The following is a 27,500-nucleotide window of genomic DNA, read 5'->3' as shown; positions in this document are numbered from 1 at the left end:
ATAGAGCCAAAAAGATTGGAGAAGTGGTTTACCCATACATCTCCATTTTGGATAGATAATTCTTCGTGTTGTTGTTTGTTTAGTGTTTTCCAATTTTCCCAGAAGTGGTTAGAGTCTATGGATTCCTCAATTGCATTGAGCTGATTTCTGACATGCTGTTCCTTCTTTTTCCGTAGTGTATTTCTGTATTGTTTTAGTGATTCACCATAGTGAAGGCGTAGACTCAGGTTTTCCGGGTCTCTATGTTTTTGGTTGGACAGGTTTCTCAATTTCTTTCTTAGATTTTTGCATTCTTCATCAAACCATTTGTCATTATTGTTAATTTTCTTCGGTTTTCTATTTGAGATTTTTAGATTTGATAGGGAAGCTGAGAGGTCAAATATAAGATTTTCTACTGCCAAGTTTACACCTTCACTATTACAGTGGAACGTTTTACCCAGGAAATTGTCTAAAAGGGATTGAATTTGTTGTTGCCTAATTGTTTTTTGGTAGGTTTCCAAACTGCATTCCTTCCATCTATAGCATTTCTTAATGTTACTCAGTTCCTTTGGCTTTGATGCCTCATGATTGAGTATTGCTCTGTTTAAGTAGACTGTGATTTTGCTGTGGTCTGATAGGGGTGTCAGTGGGCTGACTGTGAATGCTCTGAGAGACTCTGGGTTGAGGTCAGTGATAAAGTAGTCTACAGTACTACTGCCAAGAGATGAGCTATAGGTGTACCTACCATAGGAGTCCCCTCGAAGCCTACCGTTGACTATGTACATACCCAGCGTGCGACAGAGCTGCAGGAGTTGTGACCCGTTTTTGTTGGTTATGTTGTCATAGTTGTGCCTAGGGGGGCATATGTGGGAGGGAATGCTGTCACCTCCAGGCAGGTGTTTGTCCCCCTGTGTGCTGAGGGTGTCAGGTTCTTGTCCAGTTCTGGCATTTAGGTCGCCACAGACTAGTACATGTCCCTGGGCCTGGAAATGATTGATTTCCCCCTCCAGGATGGAGAAGCTGTCTTCATTAAAATATGGGGATTCTAGTGGGGGGATATAGGTAGCACACAGGAGGACATTTTTCTCTGTTAGGATCATTTCTTTTTGAATTTCTAGCCAAATGTAGAATGTTCCTGTTTTGATTAATTTAATGGAGTGAGTTAGGTCTGCTCTATACCAAATTAGCATACCCCCTGAGTCCCTTCCCTGTTTCACACCTGGTAGTTTGGTGGATGGGACTACCAGCTCTCTGTAACCTAGAGGGCAACCAGTGGGTCCATCTCCTCTATACCAGGTTTCTTCTCTCTCTCTCTCCTTCTCTCTCTGTCTCTCTGTCTCTCTCTCTCCTTCTCTCTCTCTCTGTCTCCCTCTCTCTCTCTCTCCTTCTCTCTCTCTCTCTCTCCTTCTCTCTCTCTCTCTCTCTCCTTCTCTCTCTCTCTGTCTGTCTCTCTGTCTCACTCTCTCTCTCTCTCTCTCTCTCTCCTTCTCTCTCTCTCTGTCTCTCTGTCTCTCTCTCTCTCTCTCTCTCTCTCTCTCTCTCTCTCTCTCTCTCTCTCTCTCCTTCTCTGTCTCTCTGTCTCCCTCTTTCTCTCTCTCTCTCCTCTCTCTCTCTGTCTCCCTCTCTCTCTCTCTCTCTCTCTGTCTGTCTCTCTGTCTCACTCTCTCTCTCTCTCTCTCTCTCTCTGTCTGTCTCTGTCTCACTCTCTCTCTCTCTCTCTCTCTCTCTCTCTCTCTCTCTCTCTCTCTCTCTCCCTCTCTCTCTCTCTCTCTCTCTCCTTCTCTGTCTCTCTCTATCTCTCTCTCTCTCTCTCTCTCTCTCTCTCTATCTCTCTCTCTCTCTGTCTATTAATTCAATAACGATAAATACATGGCACGTGTTATATTATCTATGTACTGTGTTTTAGCAATGTGCAAATAGTTGTAGTACGAATAGTACAAATGAACAGATACATATTTGTGTTATTTACAAGTGTTTGGGCTCCACTGGTTACCCTGTTCTCATGAAAATGCTGTGATTGCACACAGTTTATCAATGTTAAACTTGTTTTCAAATTCTTTGTGGATCTGTGTAATCTGAGGGAAATATGTGTCTCTAATATGTTTGTACATTTGGCAGGAGGATCGGAAGTGCAGCTCAGTTTCCATCTCATTTTGTGGACAGTGTGCACATAGCCTGTCTTCTCTGCCTTTCTCAGTAGGAGTCTGTACATAGTCAAAGATTTCCTTAAGTTTGGGCCAGTCACAGTGGTCAGGTATTCTGCCTCTGTGTACTCTCTGTTTAGGGCCAAATAGCATTCTGATTTGCTAAGTTGTTTTGGTGAATTATTTCCAGTGTCAATTAATTCTCTTTTTGTTTTCTCATGATGTGGTTGGGTCTTATTGTAATACTGTCTATATCTTTCTTTCTCTCTTTCTGCACATAAATCACAATTGTGGGAATCAGCTGCAGATGGAGGATTATAGGCCTAAACATGTCACACACGGAGAAACAGACACACACACACACACGCACACACACACACACACACGCACACACACACACAGAGAAGGGAACAGTCAAGGTGCAAAGGATTATCTGATGATTTCCTAACTTGTTCATTGAGTGCAGCTGGCTGTGTCTGGAATACCAGGTGTTTTCCATTATGCTCTCTTTACTGGCTGACTGACTGGCTGGCTGACTGACTGACTGAGTGACTGGCTGACTGACTGGCTGACTGACTGACTGAGTGACTGGCTGGCTGAGTGACTGGCTGACTGGCTGACTGACTGACTGACTGGCTAGCTGACTGACTGACTGACTGACTGGCTGGCTGACTGGCTGACTGGCTGACTGGCTGGCTGACTGGCCCTGCCTGGCTGGCTGACTGACTAAGTGACTGACTGGCTGACTGACTGAGTGACTAACTGACTGACTGGCTGACTGACTGAGTGACTGGCTGGCTGACTGGCTGCATTACTGACTGGCTGCCTGACTGGCTGGCTGGCTGACTGACTGAGTGACTGAGTGACTGACTGGCTGACTGACTGACTGGCTGGCTGACTGAGTGACTGGCTGACTGGCTGGCTGACTGGCTGACTGGCTGGCTGAGTGACTGGCTGCATTACTGGCTGACTGGCTGACTGACTGGCTGACTGGCTGGCTGACTGACTGGCTTACTGGCCCTGACTGGCTGGCTGGCTGACTGACTGAGTGACTGACTGACTGGCTGACTGGCTCTGACTGACTGACTGGCTGACTGACCCTGACTGGCTGACTGACTGAGTGACAGGCTGACTGACTGACTGGCTGACTGACTGGCTGACTGGCTCTGACTGACTGGCTGACTGACTGAGTGACAGGCTGACTGACTGACTGGCTGGCTGACTGAGTGACAGGCTGACTGACTGACTGGCTGACTGGCTCTGACTGACTGGCTGACTGACTGAGTGACAGGCTGACTGACTGACTGGCTGGCTGACTGAGTGACTGGCTGACTGGCTGGCTGACTGGCTGGCTGGCTGACTGACTGACTAGCTGGCTGGCTGACTGGCTCTGACTGACTGGCTGACTGGCTCTGACTGACTGGCTGGCTGGCTGACTGACTGGCTGGCTCTGACTAGCTGGCTGACTGGCTGGCTGACTGGCTGACTGGCTGACTGTGTGTGTGTGTGTGTGTGTGTGTGTTTGAGGTTCATATTGTTTTCGTGTTATTATCCTGTGTGTATTAAACCACAACAGAAAACGTTTCTGACACTTGTTTGTCAAGTATTTAAATCACATTGTATCGTATCCACATGTGTGGTTGTGTTGTGCTTAAAATGGGCAAATACATTTCAATACAATTCAATTCAATTAAACTGGTCAGTGACATGATAGGTGATTGGCTACTAAAGTCAGTGGGTTGATAGGTGATAGGCTGCCACAGCTACTGGTGGCCATTTTGTGCCAATGTTGACGGCAGCAGTATAGGTCAAAGGTTAGAGAGGAACTAGGACAACTAAGAAACCAGGCCAGTTCAAACCAGTTCTTTCTGACCATTCCAGTCTGATATGGGTCAGCGGGAACTGTCCGGGTCTGGTTGTTTGAATATATGGGACTCATTTGACTGTAACAACAGTAGGGAGGGAACATTTGAATGCAACACACACCTGAGAGTCCATAGCTCAAACACTGCATCTGACTGCATATCAAGAGGCTAATAATAAGTCTCTCTTGAATAGCCTACTGTTTACTAAGAAGTCTCTCATTAATAGCCTACTGTTTACTAAGAAGTCTCTCATTAATAGCCTACTGTTCACTAAGAAGTCTCTCATTAATAGCCTACTGTTTACTAAGAAGTCTCTCATTAATAGCCTACTGTTTACTAAGAAGTCTCTCATTAATAGCCTACAGTTCACTAAGAAGTCTCTCATTAATAGCCTACGGTTCACTAAGAAGTCTCTCTCGAATAGCCTACTGTTCACTAAGAAGTCTCTCTTGAATAGCCTACTGTTTACTAAGAAGTCTCTCATTAATAGCCTACTGTTCACTAAGAAGTCTCTCATTAATAGCCTACTGTTCACTAAGAAGTCTCTCTTGAATAGCCTACGGTTCACTAAGAAGTCTCTCTTGAATAGCCTACTGTTCACTAAGAAGTCTCTCTTGAATAGCCTACTGTTCACTAAGAAGTCTCTCTTGAATAGCCTACTGTTTACTAAGAAGTCTCTCATTAATAGCCTACTGTTCACTAAGAAGTCTCTCATAAATAGTCTACTCTTTAGTTAGCAGCGATAGCAGCGATTTACTAGCATCCTGTCCAGGGGGTGTACTGGTACATCATTCTGCCTCACCCTACAGAAACAGGAGATAGACTAGGGTCCTGTCCAGGGGGTGTACTGGTACATCATTCTGCCTCACCCTACAGAAACAGGAGATAGACTAGTGTCCTGTCCAGGGGGTGTACTGGTACATCATTCTGCCTCACCCTACAGAAACAGGAGATAGACTAGTGTCCTGTCCAGGGGGTGAATTGGTACATCAGGCTGCCTCACCCTACAGAAACAGGAGATAGACTAGTGTCCTGTCCAGGGGGTGTACTGGTGCATCATTCTGCCTCACTACAGAAACAGGAGATAGACTAGTGTCCTGTCCAGGGGGTGTACTGGTACATCAAGCTGCCTCACACTACAGAAACAGGAGATAGACTAGTGTCCTGTCCAGGGGGTGTACTGGTACATCAAGCTGCCTCACCCTACAGAAACAGGAGATAGACTAGTGTCCTGTCCAGGGGGTGTACTGGTACATCAGGCTGCCTCACCCTACAGAAACAGGAGATAGACTAGTGTCCTGTCCAGGGGGTGTACTGGTACATCAAGCTGCCTCACTACAGAAACAGGAGATAGACTAGTGTCCTGTCCAGGGGGTGTACTGGTACATCAAGCTGCCTCACCCTACAGAAACAGGAGATAGACTAGTGTCCTGTCCAGGAGGTGTACTGGTACATCATTCTGTCTCACCCTACAGAAACAGGAGATAGACTAGTGTCCTGTCCAGGGGGTGTACTGGTACATCAAGCTGCCTCACCCTACAGAAACAGGAGATAGACTAGTGTCCTGTCCAGGGGGTGTACTGGTACATCAAGCTGTCTCACCCTACATAAACAGGAGATAGACTAGTGTCCTGTCCAGGGGGTGTACTGGTACATCAAGCTGTCTCACCCTACAGAAACAGGAGATAGACTAGTGTCCTGTCCAGGGGGTGAACTGGTACATCATGCTGCCTCACCCTACAGAAACAAGAGATAGACTAGTGTCCTGTAGATCCTTCTGGCTCACACAAGGACACCTACGTTTATAAAGCAGCATTTCGTAACGGTAGCCGTGACGACCTTATAAAACAGACGTTGACCTGTGTCAGCTGACTGCTTGGCTGGACAGGACAGAGTGTGGGTTAATGAGTATTATAACTAAAACCACATTGTCTCAGACATAATGACAAACAGCTCTGGTTTAGACACACAGAAGGAAAAGATAGAGGTGGAAGGATTGTCCTTGTTATGAGAGAGAGAGAGAGAGAGAGAGAGAGCGAGAGAGACCGAGAGAGAGAGAGAGAGACACAGAGAGAGAGTGAGAGAGAGAGAGAGAGAGAGAGAGACAGAGAGAGAGACAGAGAGAGAGAGACAGAAATGCTTTGTTGATTTCAAAAAAGCCTTCGACTCAATTTGGCATGAGGGTCTGCTATACAAATTTATGGAAAGTGGCGTTGGGGGTAAAACATACAACATTATAAAATCCATGTACACAAACAACAAGTGTGCGGTTAAAATTGGCAAAAAACACACACATTTCTTCACACCGGGTCATGGAGTGAGACAGGGATGCAGCTTAAGCCCCACCCTCTTCAACATATATATCAACGAATTGGCGCGGGCACTAGAAAAGTCTGCAGCACCCGGCCTCCCCCTGCTAGAATCCGAAGTCAAATGTCTGCTGTTTGCAAAAAAGGTCCAGTCACCAGGACCACAAATACAAATTCCATCTAGACACCATTGCCTTAGAGCACACAAAAAACTATACATACCTTGGCCTAAACATCAGCGCCACAGGTAGCTTCCACAAAGCTGTGAACGATCTGAGAGACAAGGCAAGAAGGGCATTCTATGCCATCAAAAGGAACATAAATTTCAACATACCAATTAGGATTTGGCTAAAAATACTTGAATCAGTCATAGAACCCATTGCCCTTTATGGTTGTGAGGTCTGGGGTCCGCTCACCAACCAAGACTTCACAAAATGGGACAAACACCAAATTGAGACTCTGCATGCAGAATTCTGCAAAAATATCCTCTGTGTACAACGTAGAACACCAAATAATGCATGCAGAGCAGAATTAGACCGATACCCACTAATTATCAAAATCCAGAAAAGAGCTGTTAAATTCAACAACCACCTAAAAGGAAGCGATTCCCAAACCTTCCATAACAAAGCCATCAAATCAAATCAAATGTATTTATATAGCCCTTCGTACATCAGCTGATATCTCAAAGTGCTGTACAGAAACACAGCCTAAAACCCCAAACAGCAAGCAATGCAGGTGTAGAAGCACGGTGGCTAGGAAAAAGTCCCTAGAAAGGCCAAAACCTAGAAAGAAACCTAGAGAGGAACCAGGCTATGTGGGGTGGCCAGTCCTCTTCTGCCTGTGCCGGGTGGAGATTATAACAGAACATGGCCAAGATGTTCAAATGTTCATAAATGACCAGCATGGTCGAATAATAATAAGGCAGAACAGTTGAAACTGGAGCAGCAGCATGGTCAGGTGGACTGGGGACAGCAAGGAGTCGTCATGTCAGGTAGTCCTGGGGCATGGTCCTAGGGCTCAGGTCCTCCGAGAGAGAGAGAGAAAGAGAGAATTAGAGAACGCACACTTAGATTCACACAGGACTCCGAATAGGACAGGAGAGGTACTCCAGATATAACAAACTGACCCTAGCCCCCTGACACATAAACTACTGCAGCATAAATACTGGAGGCTGAGACAGGAGGGGTCAGGAGACACTGTGGCCCCATCACCTATAGAGAGATGAACCTGGAGAAGAGTCCCCTAAGCAAGCTCTGTTCTGGGGCTCTGTTCACAAACACAAACACAACCCACAGAGCCCCAGCACAGCAGCACAATTAGACCCAACCAAATCATGAGAAAACCAAAAGATAATTACTTGACACATTGGAAAGAATTAACAAAAAAACAGAGCAAACTAGAATGCTATTTGGCCCGAAACAGAGAGTACACAGCGGCAGAATACCTGACCACTGTGACAGACACAAACTTAAGGAAAGCTTTGACTATGTACAGACTATGTACAGTGAGCGTAGCCTTGCTATTGAGAAAGGCCGCCGTAGGCAGACATGGCTCTCAAGAGAAGACAGGCTATGTGCTCACTGCCCACAAAATGAGGTGGAAACTGAGCTGCACTTCCTAACCTCCTGTCCAATGTATGACAATATTAGAGAGACATATTTCCCTCAGATTACACAGATCCACAAAGAATTTGAAAACAAATCCAATTTTGATAAACTCCCATATCTACTGGGTGAAATACCACAGTGTGCCATCACAGTAGAAAGATTTGTGACCTGTTGCCAGAACAAACTGTTGAATAACAAACACCATTGTAAATGCAACCCATATTTATGTTTATTTATTTTCCCTTGTGTACTTTAACCATTTGTACATCGTTGCAACACTGTATATATACAAAATATGACATTTGTAATGTCTTTATTGTTTTGAAACTTCTGTATGTGTAATGTTTACTGTTAATTTTTATTGTTTATTTCAAAGAGAGAGACAAAGAGAGAGAGACAGAGAGAGAGACAGAGAGAGAGACAGAGAGAGAGAGAGAGAGAGAGAGACAGAGTGAGACAGAGAGAGAGACAGACAGACAGATAGACAGAGAGAAACAGAGAGAGAGAGAGAGAGTGAGAGAGAGAGAGAGAGAGAGCGAGAGAGACAGAGAGACAGAGAGACAGAGAGACAGAGGGAGAGCAAGAGAGAGTGAGAGATAGAGAGAGAGAGAGATTGATTCAGGTTAATGAAGATTGAAGATCTCCCTCTCACACAGCAGCCACTCTGTCAATATAGATACACACACCAGGACGCACACACTACACACATACTACACGCTACACTACACACAGTCTGTCTGTCTGTCTGTCTGTCTGTCTGTCTGTCTGTCTGTCTGTCTGTCTGTCTGTCTGTCTGTCTCCTCTCCCCTGTCTCCTCTCCCCTGTCTCTCTGTCTGTCTGTCTGTCTGTCTGTCTGTCTGTCTGTCTCCTCTCCCCTGTCTCCTCTCCCCTGTCTCCTCTCCCCTGTCCCATTCTCCCCTGTCTCCTCTCCCCTGTCTCCCTCTCCCCTGTCTCCCTCTCCCCTGTCTCCTCTCCCCTGTCTCCCTCTCTCCTGTCTACTCTCCCCTGTCTCCTCTCCCCTGTCTCCTCTCCCCCGTCTCCTCTCCCCTGTCTCCTCTCCCCTGTCTCCTCTCCCCTGTCTCCTCTCCCCTGTCCCATTCTCCCCTGTCTCCTCTCCCCTGTCTCCCTCTCCCCTTGTCTCCTCTCCCCTGTCTCCTCTCCCCTGTCTCCTCTCCCCTGTCTCCCTCTCTCCTGTCTACTCTCCCCTGTCTCCTCTCCCCTGTCTCCTCTCCCCTGTCTCCTCTCCCTCTGTCTCCTCTCCCCTTGTCTCCTCTCCCCTGTCTCCCTCTCCCCTGTCTCCTCTCCCTCTGTCTCCTCTCCCCTTGTCTCCTCTCCCCTGTCTCCCTCTCACCTGTCTCCCTCTCCCCTGTCTCCTTCTCCCCTGTCTCCCTCTCCCCTGTCTCCCTCTCCCCTTTCTCCTTCTCCCCTGTCTACTCTCCCCTGTCTCCTGTCTCCCTCTCCCCTGTCTCCCTCTCCCCTTTCTCCTTCTCCCCTGTCTACTCTCCCCTGTCTCCTCTCCCCTGTCTCCTCTCCCCTGTCTCCCTCTCTCCTGTCTACTCTCCCCTGTCTCCTCTCCCCTGTCTCCTCTCCCCTGTCTCCTCTCCCTCTGTCTCCTCTCCCCTTGTCTCCTCTCCCCTGTCTCCCTCTCCCCTGTCTACTCTCCCCTGTCTCCTCTCCCCTGTCTCCCTCTCACCTGTCTCCCTCTCCCCTGTCTACTCTCCCCTGTCTACTCTCCCCTGTCTCCTCTCCCCTGTCTCCCTCTCACCTGTCTCCCTCTCCCCTGTCTCCTTCTCCCCTGTCTACTCTCCCCTGTCTACTCTCCCCTGTCTCCCTCTCCCCTGTCTCCCTCTCCCCTTTCTCCTTCTCCCCTGTCTACTCTCCCCTGTCTACTCTCCCCTGTCTCCTGTCTCCCTCTCCCCTGTCTCCCTGTCTCCTGTCTCCTCTCCCCTGTCCCCTGTCTCCTGTCTCCTGTCTCCTGTCTCCCTCTCCCCTGTCCCCTGTCTCCTGTCTCCTGTCTCCCTCTCCCCTGTCTCCTGTCTCCTGTCTCCCTCTCCCCTGTCTCCTGTCTCCTCTCCCCTGTCTCCTGTCTCCTGTCTCCCTCTCTCCTCTCTCCTGTCTCCTGTCTCCTCTCCCCTCTCCCCTGTCCCCTGTCTCCTGTCTCCTCTCCCCTGTCTCCTGTCTCCTCTCCCCTGTCTCCTGTCTCCTCTCTCCTGTCTCCCTCTCTCCTCTCTCCTGTCTCCTCTCTCCTCTCCCCTCTCCCCTCTCCCCTGTCCCCTGTCTCCTGTCTCCTCTCCCCTGTCTCCTGTCTCCTCTCCCCTGTCTCCTGTCTCCTATCATGTATCCTGCTGATCCTCTGGTAATAGAATAGAGGGATATAACATTCCACTTCCTGCCAGGCGGTTTCCTCATTCCACTGCTCTTTCTTCCCTCCACTGGCTAAACATTCAACACTCCGACACACTCATCCTGTGTGTGTCTGTTTGTGTTTGTTCGATCGATAAGACACTGGTACAAGACACTGCTGTGATTATGTTTCTGTTCTGGTCGATATTGTGGTGAAGGGACAGTAGTGGAGAGGGTAGTAAAAGTAAAGTTCCTCGGCGTACACATCACAGACAAACTGAATTGGTCCACCCACACAGACAGCATCGTGAAGAAGGCGCAGCAGCGCCTCTTCAACCTCAGGAGGCTGAAGAAATTCAGCTTGTCACCAAAAGCACTCACAAACTTCTACAGATGCACAATCGAGAGCATCCTGTCGGGCTGTATCACCGCCTGGTACGGCAACTGCTCCGCCCACAACCGTAAGGCTCTCCAGAGGGTAGTGAAGTCTGCACAACGCATCACCGGGGTCAAACTACCTGCCCTCCAGGACACCTACACCACCCGATGTCACAGGAAGGCCATAAAGATCATCAAGGACAACAACCACCCGAGCCACTGCCTGTTCACCCCGCTATCATCCAGAAGGCGAGGTCAGTACAGGTGCATCAAAGCTGGGATCGAGAGACTGAAAAACAGCTTCTATCTCAAGGCCATCAGACTGTTAAACAGCCACCACTAACATTGAGTGGTTGCTGCCAACACACTGACTCAACTCCAGCCACTTTAATAATGGGAATTGATGTAAAATATATCACTAGCCACTTTAAACAATGCTACTTAATATAATGTTACTTACCCTACATTATTCATCTCATATGTATACATATATACTGTACTCTATATCATCTACTGCATCCTTATGTAATACATGTATCACTAGCCACTTTAACTATGCCACTTTCTTTACATACTCATCTCATATGCATATACTGTACTCGATACCATCTACTGCATCTTGCCTATGCCGCTCTGTACCACTACTCATTCATATATCTTATGTACATATTCTTTATCCCCTTACACTTGTGTCTATAAGGTATTAGTTTTGGAATTGTTAGCTAGATTACTTGTTGGTTATTACTGCATTGTCGGAACTAGAAGCACAAGCATTTCGCCAACACTCGCATTAACATCTGCTAACCATGTGTATGTGACCAATAACATCTGCTAACCATGTGTATGTGACCAATAACATCTGCTAACCATGTGTATGTGACCAATAACATCTGCTAACCATGTGTATGTGACCATTAACATCTGCTAACCATGTGTATGTGACCATTAATTAACATCTGCTAACCATGTGTATGTGACCATTAACATCTGCTAACCATGTGTATGTGACTAATAACATCTGCTAACCATGTGTATCTGACCAATAACATCTGCTAACCATGTGTATGTGACAAATACATTTGATTTGATTTGATTTGAAGTAACACCAGACATACAGAATATTCTCTCTCTCTCTCTCTCTCTCTCTCTCTACCTTTCCCTTTCTCTCTCCCTACCTCCTTCCCTCCCTCTCTACTCTCCCCCTCTTCTCTTTCTCTCTCCATTCCTCTCTCTTAGACTCATTCCCAGAGAGTTGCCTGCTGTTCAGCAGATCAGATGTGTGTTTTCTTGGATGGGAAGATTATTAGGTGGAATGGTGGAAGGGGATTAGTGTGACACCTGTGGAATTAGATGTCACTCCGTAGCTGTGACGGGGAACGTCTTCTGTGTGACACCTGTGGAATAAGATGTCACTCTCGAGTTTTGACGGGGAACCTCTTCTGTGTGACACCTGTGGAATTACATGTCTCTCACTAGCTGTGATTGGGGAACCTCTTCTGTGTGACACCTGTGGAATTAGATGTCACTCTCTAGTTTTGACGGGGAACCTCTTCTGTGTGACACCTGTGGAATTAGATGTCACTCTCTAGTTTTGACGGGGAACCTCTTCTGTGTGACACCTGTGGAATTAGATGTGACTCCATAGCTGTGACGGGGAACCTCTTCTGTGTGACATACTCTTGTACATGTGAACACACACACACACAGCCCATCACGGCCCCCAGCGGAGAGAGAGAGAGATTGGAACAGAATGGAATTTGAAACGTTTTAGCCAAAAATGTTTCCACAGTAAAGGTGTTTTTTGCAGAAACGTTTCAGATTTCGTTCCGTTCTCCGACTACACAGCAGCGGAAGAGGAGGACCAGCCGTCGCCGTGAGACACAGACGCACATGCCGTAAAGCAGAAGAAACCGCCGTAAACACCCCCTTGACCTCTGACCTATATGACCAAACAGGATGTCAATTTTCCTGGGATGTGATTGGATAGAGAGACTGACAATGATGTGTATGCAATAGCTCAGCGATATGTCTAACATTACACCTAGACAGAAGACAAGGTGAAGCTATTTCAACTTATTTATCCAGTATTTTAGGATACCTCCTCATACCTTACCGCATGTCACCCTACTGTCTTATAGGATGGACTAACAGGTGCGTTGGTTGGGAATCACAGGTCATTTCCTCTGTGATGTGAGTGGATGATGTGAGTGGATGATGTGAGTGGATGATGGGAGTGGATGATGGGAGTGGATGATGGGAGTGGATGATGTGAATGGATGATGGGAGTGGATGATGTGAGTGGATGATGTGAGTGGATGATGGGACTCTTTTCCCATAGTTGTCTGATGGAGCAGAGTAGAATTCCCTTCTGAGAATTCACTAGGGACAAACACAAGTCATTCAGCACTATGGGATAAACACACACACACACACACACACACACACTCACACGCACACACACACACACACACACTCACACGCACGCACACGCACACACACACACGCACACGCTCACACGCACACACACACACACACACACACTCACACACACAGATTGAGATCGGCATATCTTTACAGTGAACTATACATCAGTGTGGCTGTGTAATGCCAATAACAGTGTGGGAACGTTTACAACCCTAAAGGGACTTATGTAACCATGGTGACCTCCCAGTCCCTATATAGTCACCCTTCATCTCCCCATGGTGATGGATCAGAATGGGATATGTAACCTCCCAGCCCCTATAGAGTCACCCTTCCTCTCCCCATGGTGATGGTGACGATGAGGATGATGAAGAGGAGGAGGAGGATCAGAATGGGATATGTAATATTATGCTGAGAGGTGTAAGCAATTCATTCAAGCAACTCTCTCTTTATCAATTCATTCAAGCAACTCTCTCTTTATCAATTAAATTCAAGCAACGCTTTGTCAATTAAATTAATTCAAGCAACTCTCTTTATCAATTAAATTAATTCAAGCAACTCTCTCTTTATCAATTAAATTAATTCAAGCAACTCTCTTTATCAATTAAATTAATTCAAGCAACTCTCTCTTTATCAATTAAATTAATTCAAGCAACTCTCTTTATCAATTAAATTAATTCAAGCAACTCTCTCTTTATCAATTCAATTAATTCAAGCAACTCTCTTTATCAATTCAATTCAAGCAACGCTTTATCAATTTAATTAATTCAAGCAACTTTCTTTATCAATTCAATTAATTCAAGCAACTCTCTCTTTATCAATTTAATTCAAGGGGCTTTATCGTCATGGGAAACATGTGTTACAGTTTTTTTCGATTGCTAAATGACAGTGGACACAACTGGAGTCACATGTGCAAAACTCTAACTACAGTCTGCACAGCAGCAGTTCATGTGGACCAAACTCTAGTTCGTTTTTCATTGCTTGAACACAGTTTTCAAAACACTTATCCCATGACTTTAACCACAACCTGCACAACACTGTGGATTTACAGCACTTTGTTCAAATGCTAACACACTGCTGTCAAAACTGTGAACCACACATTCAAAACGGAATAGATTTCAGCCTTGTGCCTTTCAAACACTGCTGATTGCAATTTCAGCTGAAAGGCTAAGCAGGTGTCTTGTTTTAGACTTGTTAGTGAACACACACACATATTACAGTATATATAGGTAGAGCTCAGAAAGACTCATTTTGGAAATGGAACAAGGAAGATGGGTTCGTGGAGGGAGAAGGGTGGCAGGGAGAGGGCGGATGCGTGGAGGAAGACAAAGAAGACAAAGAGCTGTTATTTCAGATGAAATAAGGGCTACACTTATAGACCATGTTGTGAACCATGGTCTCTCATTGAGAGAGGCAGGGTTGAGGGTGCAACCCAATCTGCAAAGATCCACAGTGGCATCTGTAATGCAAATTTTCCATCATGCAAACAGGTGAGAGTTACATCCTTACAGTAAATGAAAACATTACAGGAATCTATTTTGTATTGCAATTATAGAATATTTACACAGATATATATTACAGTAAGTTTGACTGTAAAATATATTTTTACAACAGGACCTAAAGGCTGCCCCCAACAGGGGGAAGAGGAAAAATATTTTCAGATGCACAGGAAAATGCTATTGTTGACATGGTTGTTGTCAACAATGCAATAAAACTGCGGGGGATTCAAGATAGAGTGCTGGCTGATAATGATATATTTGAAAATGTTAATTCTGTCAGCACAACTATTGCTCGAGTCCTAAAGAAACACCAAGTTACAATGAAACAGTTATACACTGTACCATTCGAGAGAAACAGTGAACGGGTAAAAGAGCAAAGATACCAATATGTCCAGGTAAGACGTCTGAGGTTACGTACACAGCTATACAAAATATTTACAGTAAAAAAAACACTAGCATTTCTACAGTAAAACTGTGCACTTACTGTTTTTCAGAGAGTAATGGAGGTGGAAGCACTGGAAAGACCACATTCATTTGTATTTATCGATGAAGCTGGATTTAACCTTGCCAAAACACGGCGCAGAGGAAGGAATGTTATAGGTCAAAGGGCCACTGTGGAGGTTCCAGGCCAAAGGGGGGGAAATATCACCTTGTGTGCTGCAATGGCCAATGATGGTTTGCTTCTCAACACACCACTCATTGGCCCATACAACACAGAAAGGCTTATAGCTTTCCTAGAACATCTCTATGCTCAGCTAGTGCCAGCAGAACAGGGGGAGCCAGTAAGAAACCCCCAAGTTTTTGTCATAGTTTGCGATAACGTTGCTTTTCACCACTCTGCAGCTGTCACAGATTGGTTTGCAGCACATCACAGATTTATGGTTTTGTACCTGCCTGCATATTCACCCTTCCTCAACCCAATAGAGGAGTTTTTCTCTGCCTGGAGGTGGAAAGTGTTTGGTCACCACCCACATGACCAAATGTCTCTTTTGGAAGCCATGCGTGCCGGATGTGAGGACACGAGTCCAGAGGACTGCCAGGGATGGATAAGGCACTCCAGAAGGTTCTTCCCCAGGTGCATGGCAAGAGAAAACATTAGATGTGATGTTGAAGAAAACCTGTGGCCTGATGCTAGAGAGAGGCAGGATTAGCCCCTCAATTATTTGTTTGAATTACAGAATGTACTTTTAGTTTCTACCTTTTTTTTCTCATTACTGTAATTCCGTAAATTACTACAGACTATTGAAGCAAACTGCTAAATTTAATTTACCTTAAAGAATTGTTATGTTCTAAAAATTTTAATAAATGTGAAAGAGTGTCACTCTTTTCTTTGAAGAAAATATGACTTTGTATGAAGTCACTGAAATGGTTCAAACTGTAAAGATGAAAAGTTAGTATTTTCTGTATTGGTGATGCTAGTGTTTTTACTCTCAGTGTGTTCTGAGTGACAGTGTGTGTTATCTCAGTGAGGGTTGTGCATAGTGTTTTTACTCTCAGTGTGTTCTAAGTGACAGTGTGTGTTATCTCAGTGAGGGTTGTGCATAGTGTTTGGCTGCACTGAGCGTGTTTTGAGCCATGTGTTAAGAGTTGTGTTGCTTGGAATGAGTTTTGCAGGTGATGTGAACTGTTTAGCTCAGGTGACTGTTGGTAGTGCAGACTGTAGTTAGAGTTTTGCACATGTGACTCTAGTTGTGCCCACTGTCGTTTAGCAATCGAAAAAAAACTGTAACATTGCCAAAGCAAGTGAGGTAGATAATAAACGTGAAATAAACAATAGAAATGAACAGTAAACATTACACATACAGAAGTTTCAAAACAATAAAGACACTACAGATGTCATATTATATACAGTGCCTTGCGAAAGTATTCGGCCCCCTTGAACTTTGCGACCTTTTGCCACATTTCGGGCTTCAAACATAAAGATATAAAACTGTATTTTTTTGTGAAGAATCAACAACAAGTGGGACACAATCATGAAGTGGAACGACATTTATTGGATATTTCAAACTTTTTTAACAAATCAAAAACGGAAAAATTGGGCGTGCAAAATTATTCAGCCCCCTTAAGTTGCATGAAGCATCCCTCACTCCCACATTCTACTACCTTAACGTGCCCTTAGCGTGGTGTTTATTGAATGCAATAACTACTTTTTACTGTTGTGATGTAAAAGTGTATAATTAGTGCTTAAGCTCAAGGCTTTCAATGGTATTTTACTTTGTAGCGCCACCTTTTGTTGCGATTACAGCTGTAAGTCACTTGGGGTATGTCTCTATCAGTTTTGCACATCGAGAGACTGAAATTGTTTCCCATTCCTCCTTGCAAAACAGCTCGAGCTCAGTGAGGTTGGATGGAGAGCATTTGTGAACAGCATTTTTCAGTTCTTTCCACAGATTCTCGATTGGATTCAGGTTTGGACTTTGACTTGGCCATTCTAACACCTGGATATGTTTATTTTTGAACCATTCCATTGTAGATTTTGCTTTATGTTTTGGATCATTGTCTTGTTGGAAGACAAATCTTCGTCCCAGTCTCAGGTCTTTTGCAGACTCCATCAGGTTTTCTTCCAGAATGTTCCTGTATATGGCTCCATCCATCTTCCCATCAATTTTAACCATCTTCCCTGTCCCTGCTGAAGAAAAGCAGGCCCAAACCATGATGCTGCCACCACCATGTTTGACAGTGGGGATGGTGTGTTCAGGGTGATGAGCTGTGTTGCTTTTACGCCAAACATAACGTTTTGCATTGTTGCCAAAAAGTTCCATTTTGGTTTCATCTGACCAGAGCACCTTCTTCCACATGTTTGGTGTGTCTCCCAGGTGGCTTGTGGCAAACTTTAAACGACACTTTTTATGGATATCTTTAAGAAATGGCTTTCTTCTTGCCACTCTTCCATAAAGGCCAGAGTTGTGCAATATACGACTGATTGTTGTCCTATGGACAGAGTCTCCCACCTCAGCTGTAGATCTCTGCAGTTCATCCAGAGTGATCACGGGCCTCTTGGCTGCATCTCTGATCAGTCTTCTCCTTGTATGAGCTGAAAGTTTAGAGGGACGGCCAGGTCTTGGTAGATTTGCAGTGGTCTGATACTCCTTCCATTTCAATATTATCGCTTGCACAGTGCTCCTTGGGATGTTTAAAGCTTGGGAAATCTTTTTGTATCCAAATCCGGCTTTAAACTTCTTCACAACAGTATCTCGGACCTGCCTGGTGTGTTCCTTGTTCTTCATGATGCTCTCTGCGCTTTTAACGGACCTCTGAGACTATCACAGTGCAGGTGCATTTATACGGAGACTTGATTACACACAGGTGGATTGTATTTATCATCATTAGTCATTTAGGTCAACATTGGATCATTCAGAGATCCTCACTGAACTTCTGGAGAGAGTTTGCTGCACTGTCCCACTTGTTGTTGATTCTTCACAAAAAATACAGTTTTATATCTTTATGTTTGAAGCCTGAAGTGTGGCAAAAGGTCGCAAAGTTCAAGGGGGCCGAATACCTTCGCAAGGCACTGTATATACAGTGTTGTAACAATGTACAAATAGTTAAAGTACACAAGAGAAAATAAATAAACATAAATATGGGTTGTATTTACAATGGTGTTTGTTCTTCACTGGTTGACCTTTTCTTGTGGCAACAGGTCACAAATCTTGCTGCTGTGATGGCAGACTGTGGTATTTCACCCAGTAGAGAGTTTATCAAAATTGGGTTTGTTTTTAAATTCTTTGTGGATCTGTGTAATCTGAGGGAAATATGTGTCTCTAACATGGTCATACATTTGGCAGGAGGTTAGGAAGTGCAGCTCAGTTTCCACCTCATTTTGTGGGCAGTGTGCACATAGCCTGTCTTCTCGAGAGCCAGGTCTGCCCACGGCGGCGTTTCTGAATAGCAAGGCTATGCTCACTGAGTCTGTACATAGTCAAAGCCTTCCTTAAGTTTGGGTCAGTCACAGTGGTCAGGTATTCTGCCACTGTGTACTCTCTGTTTAGGGCCAAATGACATTCTGGTTTGCTCAGTTTTTTTGTTAATTCTTTCCAATGAGTCAAGTAATTATCTTTTTGTTTTCTCATGATTTGGTTGGGTCTAATTGTGTTGCTGTCCTGGGGCTCTGTGGGGTGTGTTTGTGTTTGTGAACAGAGCCCCAGGACCAGCTTGCTTAGGGGACTCTTCTCCAGGTTCATCTCTCTGTAGGTGATGGCTTTGTTTTGGAAGGTTTGGGAATCGCTTCCTCTTTTCTTGATTTTGATCATTAACAGGTATCGGCCTAATTCTGCTCTGCATGCATTATTTGGTGTTCTACGTTGTACACAGAGGATATTTTTGCAGAATTCTGCATGCAGAGTCTCAATTTTGTGTTTGTCCCATTTTGTGAATTCTTGGTTGGTGGGCGGACCCCAGACCTCACAACCATAAAGGGCAATGGGTTCTATTACGGATTAAAGTATTTTTAGCCAGATCCTATTTGGTATGTTGAATTTTATGTTCCTTTTGATGTGCTCTAGGGCAACAGTGTTTAGATGGAATTTGTATTTGTGGTCCTTACGACTGGACCTTTTGTGGAACCCCTATGTTTTGGTCTTACTGAGATTTACTGTCAGGGCCCAGGTCTGACAGAATCTGTGCAGAATATCTCGCTGCTGCTGTAGGACCTCCTTGGTTGGTGACAGAAGCACCGATCATCAGCAAACAGTAGACATTTGACTCTAGAAGGTTCAGATTCAGATTCTAGAAGGTTGAGGCCGGGTTCTGCAGTTCTTTCTAGTGCCCGCGCCAATTCTTTGATATTTTTGTTGAAGAGGGTGGGGCTTAAGCTGCATCCCTGTCTCACCCCACGGCCCTGTGTGAAGAAATGTGTGTGTTTGTTGCATATTTTAACCGCACACTTGTTGTTTGTGTACATTGATTTTATAATGTCTTATGTTTTTCCCCCAACACCACTTTTCATCAATTTGTATAGCAGACCCTCATGCCAAATTGAGTTGAAGGCTCGTTTGAAATCAACAAAGCATGAGAAGACTTTGCCTTTGTTTTGGTTTGTTTGTATGTCAATTAGGGTGTGCATGGTGAATACGTGGTCTGTTGTACGGTAATTTGGTAAAAAGCCAATTTGACATTTATCTCTCTCTCTCTTCCTGTGTGTGTGTGTGTGTGTGTGTGTGTGTGTGTGTGTGTGTGTGTGTGTGTGTGTGTGTGTGTGTGTGTGTGTGTGTGTGTGTGTGTGTGTGTGTTTTTGTAGCCTGTAGGGTAGACCAGGCTGGGCCCACTGATGAGTTGAGTCCCCCTCCCCCACCCCTCCTCTCCCAGCGTAGCCAGGTGGGATGTTCCAGATGTGTGTCCTCTTATCACTGCTCACCCTCTCTGGCTACACCCAGGTAAGACTCTCTCTCTGTCTCTCTGTCTCTCTGTCTCTCTCTCTCTCTCTCTCTCTCTCTCTCTCTCTCTCTCTCACACACACACACTCACACTCACACACACACTCACACACACACACACACACACACACACACACACACACACACACACACACACACACACACACACACACACACACACACACACAGAGAGGAAGAGAGAGAGAGATAAATTGGCTTTTTACCAAATTACCGTACAACAGACTACGTATGTCACATGTCTAGACTGAGCCTCAGAGTTAGTAATTGCTAACCTTTGTTCCTTATCAAAGCTCTACAGATCAGACAGCAGTTTGGGTGCTGTTTATTTTATACCGTTAATAGTCACCAGACCACCTGAATACAGACGTCCTTTATCTCTCTGCCTTTAACCACAACACATTACATCTTCTGAAACACACACACGCACACGCACGCACACACACGCACACACACACACACACACACACACACGCATGCACACACACACACACACACGCACGCGCACGCACGCACACACACACGCACAGACAGGTGTAAGGTCTTAATTTGATCACTCTGTTGATGGTGAGAATGTTCCTACGCTGCAGGATTTACATAAATTCATTGAAAACCTGCAATAACACACAATTGTGATACAGCCTGAATCAGCCTAGTCACTGGTCCAGGATCAGCCTAATCACTGGTCCAGCAGCATTACATTGGTTGAACCGTGTTAATGGACTAAATATTACAATCCCGTTTGCTGCAGAATTATTTTGCTGTGACAAACGGAACAAATTAAGGGCTCCCGAGGGGCGCAGTGGTCTAAGGCACTGCATCTCAGTGCAAGAGGCATCACTACAGTCCCTGGTTTGAATCCAGGCTGTATCACATCTGGCTGTGATTGGGCGGCACACAATTGGCCCAACGTCATCCTGGTTTGACCGTCATTGTAATTCAGAATTGGTTCTTAACTAACTCGCTAAATAAAAATTTACTTGTTAAATAAAGGTTAAATAAATAAATATTTATTATTTACAAAAGAGAGTACACTTGTACAGACACTTCCACACACACACACACACACACACACACACACACACACACACACACACACACACACACACACACACACACACACACACACACACACACACACACACACACACACACACATTTAGTTAGAGGGAGGTTCAGCAGAGTCGAATTGCTGTTCTCCTTTTGTGCCCAGGTCTCCTCGGCTAAATCTCTGAAGCTCCTGATGGAACAATGGACGAGCTACAAGAACCAGTGTTCTCAGAGCATCGTCGCCACGCCTCCCGCCACAGGTCAGTCTCAGCCTCACGCTGTGATGTGATCAACCTCAGACCCTTCATAACCGCAGTGGATAATCTGCTGATTGAAACTTTTGCCCAATTAGAAATGGACACCTACACATATCACCGCTCTACCCCATCACAGAGCCTCCGTGTCATGTGAGAGCTAGGTTATTCCTGTGGTATAATGGTATGTGAGAGCTAGGTTATTCCTGTGGTATAATGGTAGGTGAGAGCTAGGTTATTCCTGTGGTATAATGGTATGTTAGAGCTAGGTTATTCCTGTGGTATAATGGTATGTGAGAGCTAGGTTATTCCTGTGGTATAATGGTATGTGAGAGCTAGGTTATTCCTGTGGTATAATGGTAGGTGAGAGCTAGGTTATTCCTGTGGTATAATGGTATGTTAGAGCTAGGTTATTCCTGTGGTATAATGGTATGTGAGAGCTAGGTTATTCCTGTGGTATAATGGTATGTGAGAGCTAGGTTATTCCTGTGGTATAATGGTATGTGAGAGCTAGGTTATTCCTGTGGTATAATGGTAGGTGAGAGCTAGGTTATTCCTGTGGTATAATGGTAGGTGAGAGCTAGGTTATTCCTGTGGTATAATGGTATGTGAGAGCTAGGTTATTCCTGTGGTATAATGGTAGGTGAGAGCTAGGTTATTCCTGTGGTATAATGGTATGTGAGAGCTAGGTTTTTCCTGTGGTATAATGGTAGGTGAGAGCTAGGTTATTCCTGTGGTATAATGGTATACTAGAGCTAGGTTATTCCTGTGGTATAATGGTATGTGAGAGCTAGGTTATTCCTGTGGTATAATGGTAGGTGAGAGCTAGGTTATTCCTGTGGTATAATGGTATGTTACAGAGGGCAGTGCGACCGGCCCAGTACATCACTGGGGCCAAGTTTCCTGCCATCCAGGACCTCTATACTAGGCGGTGTCAGAGGAAGACCCAAAGAATTGACTCCAGTCACCCAAGTCATATACTGTTCTCTCAGCTACTGCACGGCAAGCGTTGCCGGAGCGCCAAGTTTAGGACCAAAAGGCTCCTTAACAGCTTCCACCTCCAAGCCATAAGACTGCTGAACAGTTAATCACATGGCCACACGCACTATTTGCATTGACCCCCAATATATTATATCGGTGTGTTATATCGGTGTGTTATATCGGTGTGTTATATCGGTGTGTTATATCGGTGTGTTATAGCTGTGTTATAGCTGTGTTATACTGGTGTGTTATATCAGTGTGTTATAGCTGTGTTATATCGGTGTGTTATATCAGTGTGTTATATCGGTGTGTTATAGCTGTGTGTTATAGCTGTGTTATATCGGTGTGTTATAGCTGTGTGTTATAGCTGTGTTATATCGGTGTGTTATATCAGTGTGTTGTAGCTGTGTTATATCGGTGTGTTATAGCTGTGTTCTATTGGTGTGTTATAGCAGTGTGTTATAGCTGTGTTCTATCAGTGTGTTGTAGCTGTGTTATATCAGTGTGTTATAGCTGTGTTCTATCAGTGTGTTGTAGCTGTGTTATATCAGTGTGTTATAGCTGTGTTATATCGGTGTGTTATAGCTGTGTTCTATCGGTGTGTTATAGCTGTGTTATATCGGTGTGTTATAGCTGTGTTATATCGGTGTGTTATAGCTGTGTTATATCGGTGTGTTATAGCAGTGTGTTATAGCTGTGTTATATCGGTGTGTTATAGCTGTGTTATATCGGTGTGTTATAGCAGTGTGTTATAGCTGTGTTATATCGGTGTGTTATAGCTGTGTTATATCGGTGTGTTATAGCAGTGTGTTATAGCTGTGTTCTATCGGTGTGTTATAGCTGTGTTATATCGGTGTGTTATAGCTGTGTTATATCGGTGTGTTATAGCTGTGTTATATCGGTGTGTTATAGCTGTGTTATATCGGTGTGTTATAGCTGTGTTATATCGGTGTGTTATAGCTGTGTTATATCGGTGTGTTATAGCTGTGTTATATCGGTGTGTTATAGCTGTGTTCTATTGGTGTGTTCTATCGGTGTGTTATAGCTGTGTTATATCGGTGTGTTATAGCAGTGTGTTATAGCAGTGTGTTATAGCTGTCTTATATCGGTGTGTTATAGCTGTGTTATATCAGTGTGTTGTAGCTGTGTTATATCGGTGTGTTATATTGGTGTGTTATATCAGTGTGTTGTAGCTGTGTTATATCAGTGTGTTATAGCTGTGTTATATTGGTGTGTTATAGCTGTGTTATATCAGTGTGTTGTAGCTGTGTTATATCGGTGTGTTATATTGGTGTGTTATATCAGTGTGTTGTAGCTGTGTTATATCAGTGTGTTGTAGCTGTGTTATATAGCTGTGTTATATCAGTGTGTTATAGCTGTGTTATATCAGTGTGTTGTAGCTGTGTTATATCGGTGTGTTGTAGCTGTGTTATATCAGTGTGTTGTAGCTGTGTTATATCGGTGTGTTGTAGCTGTGTTATATCAGTGTGTTGTAGCTGTGTTATATCAGTGTGTTATATCAGTGTGTTATAGCTGTGTTATATTGGTGTGTTATATAGCTGTGTTATATCAGTGTTGTAGCTGTGTTATATCGGTCTGTTATATTGGTGTGTTATATAGCTGTGTTATATCGGTGTGTTATATCAGTGTGTTATATCGGTGTGTTATAGCTGTGTTATATTGGTGTGTTATAGCTGTGTTATACTGGTGTGTTATATCAGTGTGTTATAGCTGTGTTATATCGGTGTGTTATATCAGTGTGTTATATCGGTGTGTTATAGCTGTGTGTTATAGCTGTGTTATATCGGTGTGTTATAGCTGTGTGTTATAGCTGTGTTATATCGGTGTGTTATAGCTGTGTTCTATTGGTGTGTTCTATCGGTGTGTTATAGCTGTGTTATATCGGTGTGTTATATCGGTGTGTTGTAGCTGTGTTCTATTGGTGTGTTATATCAGTGTGTTATAGCTGTGTTATATCGGTGTGTTATAGCTGTGTTATATCGGTGTGTTATAGCTGTGTTATATCGGTGTGTTATAGCAGTGTGTTATAGCTGTGTTCTATCAGTGTGTTATAGCAGTGTGTTATAGCTGTGTTATATCAGTGTGTTATATCAGTGTGTTATAGCTGTCTTATATCGGTGTGTTATAGCTGTGTTATATCAGTGTGTTGTAGCTGTGTTATATCGGTGTGTTATATTGGTGTGTTATATCAGTGTGTTGTAGCTGTGTTATATCAGTGTGTTATAGCTGTGTTATATTGGTGTGTTATAGCTGTGTTATATCAGTGTGTTGTAGCTGTGTTATATCGGTGTGTTATATCGGTGTGTTATATCAGTGTTTTGTAGCTGTGTTATATCAGTGTGTTGTAGCTGTGTTATATAGCTGTGTTATATCAGTGTGTTATAGCTGTGTTATATCAGTGTGTTGTAGCTGTGTTATATCAGTGTGTTGTAGCTGTGTTATATCAGTGTTGTAGCTGTGTTATATCAGTGTGTTGTAGCTGTGTTATATGGTGTGTTGTAGCTGTGTTATATAGCTGTGTTATATCAGTGTGTTATAGCTGTGTTATATCAGTGTGTTGTAGCTGTGTTATATCAGTGTGTTGTAGCTGTGTTATATCGGTGTGTTGTAGCTGTGTTCTATCAGTGTGTTGTAGCTGTGTTATATCAGTGTGTTGTAGCTGTGTTATATCAGTGTGTTATAGCTGTGTTATATCAGTGTGTTGTAGCTGTGTTATATCAGTGTGTTGTAGCTGTGTTATATCAGTGTGTTGTAGCTGTGTTATATCGGTGTGTTGTAGCTGTGTTATATCGGTGTGTTGTAGCTGTGTTATATCAGTGTTGTAGCTGTGTTATATCGGTCTGTTATATTGGTGTGTTATATAGCTGTGTTATATCGGTGTGTTGTAGCTGTGTTATATCAGTGTGTTATAGCTGTGTTATATCAGTGTGTTATAGCTGTGTTATATCAGTGTGTTGTAGCTGTGTTATATCAGTGTTGTAGCTGTGTTATATCGGTCTGTTATATTGGTGTGTTATATAGCTGTGTTATATCGGTGTGTTATAGCTGTGTTATATCAGTGTTGTAGCTGTGTTATATCGGTCTGTTATATTGGTGTGTTATATAGCTGTGTTATATCGGTGTGTTATATCAGTGTGTTATATTGGTGTGTTATATAGCTGTGTTATATTGGTGTGTTATATCAGTGTGTTATATTGGTGTGTTATATAGCTGTGTTATATTGGTGTGTTATATCAAATCAAATCAAATCAAATCAAATTTATTTATATAGCCCTTCGTACATCAGCTGATATCTCAAAGTGCTGTACAGAAACCCAGCCTAAAACCCCAAACAGCAAGCAATGCAGGTGGAGAAGCACGGTGGCTAGGAAAAACTCCCTAGAAAGGCCAATACCTAGGAAGAAACCTAGAGAGGAACCAGGCTATGTGGGGTGGCCAGTCCTCTTCTGGCTGTGCCGGGTGGAGATTATAACAGAACATGGTCAAGATGTTCAATGTTCATAAATGACCAGCATGGTCGAATAATAATAAGGCAGAACAGTTGAAACTAGAGCAGCAGCACAGTCAGGTGGAAGTTGAAACTGGAGCAGCAGCATGGCCAGGTAGACTGGGGACAGCAAGGAGTCATCATGTCAGGTAGTCCTGGGGCATGGTCCTAGGGCTCAGGTCAGTTGAAACTGGAACAGCAGCATGGCCAGGTGGACTGGGGACAGCAAGGAGTCATCATGTCAGGTAGTCCTGGGGCATGGTCCTAGGGCTCAGGTCCTCCGAGAGAGAGAAAGAAAGAGAGAAGGAGAGAATTAGAGAACGCACACTTAGATTCACACAGGACACCGAATAGGACAGGAGAAGTACTCCAGATATAACAAACTGACCCCAGCCCCCCGACACATAAACTACTGCAGCATAAATACTGGAGGCTGAGACATATCAGTGTGTTATATTGGTGTGTTATAGCTGTGTTATATTGGTGTGTTATATCGGTCTGTTATATTGGTGTGTCATAGCTGTGTTATATGGTGTGTTATAGCTGTGTTATATTGGTGTGTTATATAGCTGTGTTATATCGGTGTGTTATATCAGTGTGTTATATTGGTGTGTTATATAGCTGTGTTATATTGGTGTGTTATATCAGTGTGTTATATTGGTGTGTTATATAGCTGTGTTATATTGGTGTGTTATATCAGTGTGTTATATTGGTGTGTTATAGCTGTGTTATATTGGTGTGTTATATCGGTCTGTTATATTGGTGTGTCATAGCTGTGTTATATGGTGTGTTATAGCTGTGTTATATTGGTGTGTTATATAGCTGTGTTATATCGGTGTGTTGTAGCTGTGTTATATCGGTGTGTTATATTGGTGTGTTATATAGCTGTGTTATATTGGTGTGTTATATCGGTGTGTTATATTGGTGTGTTATATAGCTGTGTTATATTGGTGTGTTATATCGGTGTGTTATATTGGTGTGTTATATAGCTGTGTTATATCGGTGTGTTGTAGCTGTGTTATATCGGTGTGTTATATTGGTGTGTTATATAGCTGTGTTATATTGGTGTGTTATATCGGTGTGTTATATTGGTGTGTTGTAGCTGTGTTATATCGGTGTTTTATATCGGTGTTATATTGGTGTGTTATAGCTGTGTTATATCGGTGTGTTATATTGGTGTGTTATATTGGTGTGTTATATCAGTGTGTTATAACGGTGTGTTATATCGGTGTGTTATTTTGGTGTGTTATATCGGTGTGTTATATTGGTGTGTTATATTGGTGTGTTATATCGGTGTGTTATATTGGTGTGTTATAGCTGTGTTATATCGGTGTGTTATATTGGTGTGTTATATCGGTGTGTTATATTGGTGTGTTATAGCTGTGTTATATCGGTGTGTTATATTGGTGTGTTATATTGGTGTGTAATATCAGTGTGTTATATTGGTGTGTTATATCGGTGTGTTATATAGGTGTGTTATAGCTGTGTTATATCGGTGTGTTATATCGGTGTGTTATATTGGTGTGTTATATCGGTGTGTTATATTGGTGTGTTATAGCTGTGTTTAACAGGTGAAGTACAGGAATGTTTGACCTTTGGTGTTTGACCCATCCACAGGACTGGTGTGTAACAGGACGTTTGACCAGTATGCCTGCTGGCCAGATGGACTTCCTGGAACAACAGTCAATGTTTCCTGTCCATGGTACCTGCCCTGGTACCGCAAAGGTGTGTGTTTACGTGTGTTTTTTTGTGTGTGTGTGTGTGTGTGTGTG

The 27,500-nt window shown here is 43.8% G+C and overlaps 1 pseudogene; it reads left to right on the top strand.

The window, feature by feature from the left end:
* Window positions 1-14,264: 14,264 nt before the first annotated feature.
* LOC116358821 (glucagon receptor-like) overlaps window positions 14,265-27,500 on the top strand; it is a 28,963-nt pseudogene continuing 15,727 nt past the window's right edge.

Source organism: Oncorhynchus kisutch, unplaced genomic scaffold (genome assembly GCF_002021735.2).
Source record: "Oncorhynchus kisutch isolate 150728-3 unplaced genomic scaffold, Okis_V2 Okis01b-Okis20b_hom, whole genome shotgun sequence".
NCBI classification, from domain to species: domain Eukaryota; kingdom Metazoa; phylum Chordata; class Actinopteri; order Salmoniformes; family Salmonidae; genus Oncorhynchus; species Oncorhynchus kisutch.
Note: the sequence above shows the minus strand (reverse complement) of the source record. Positions and strands in the feature narration are given on the sequence as shown.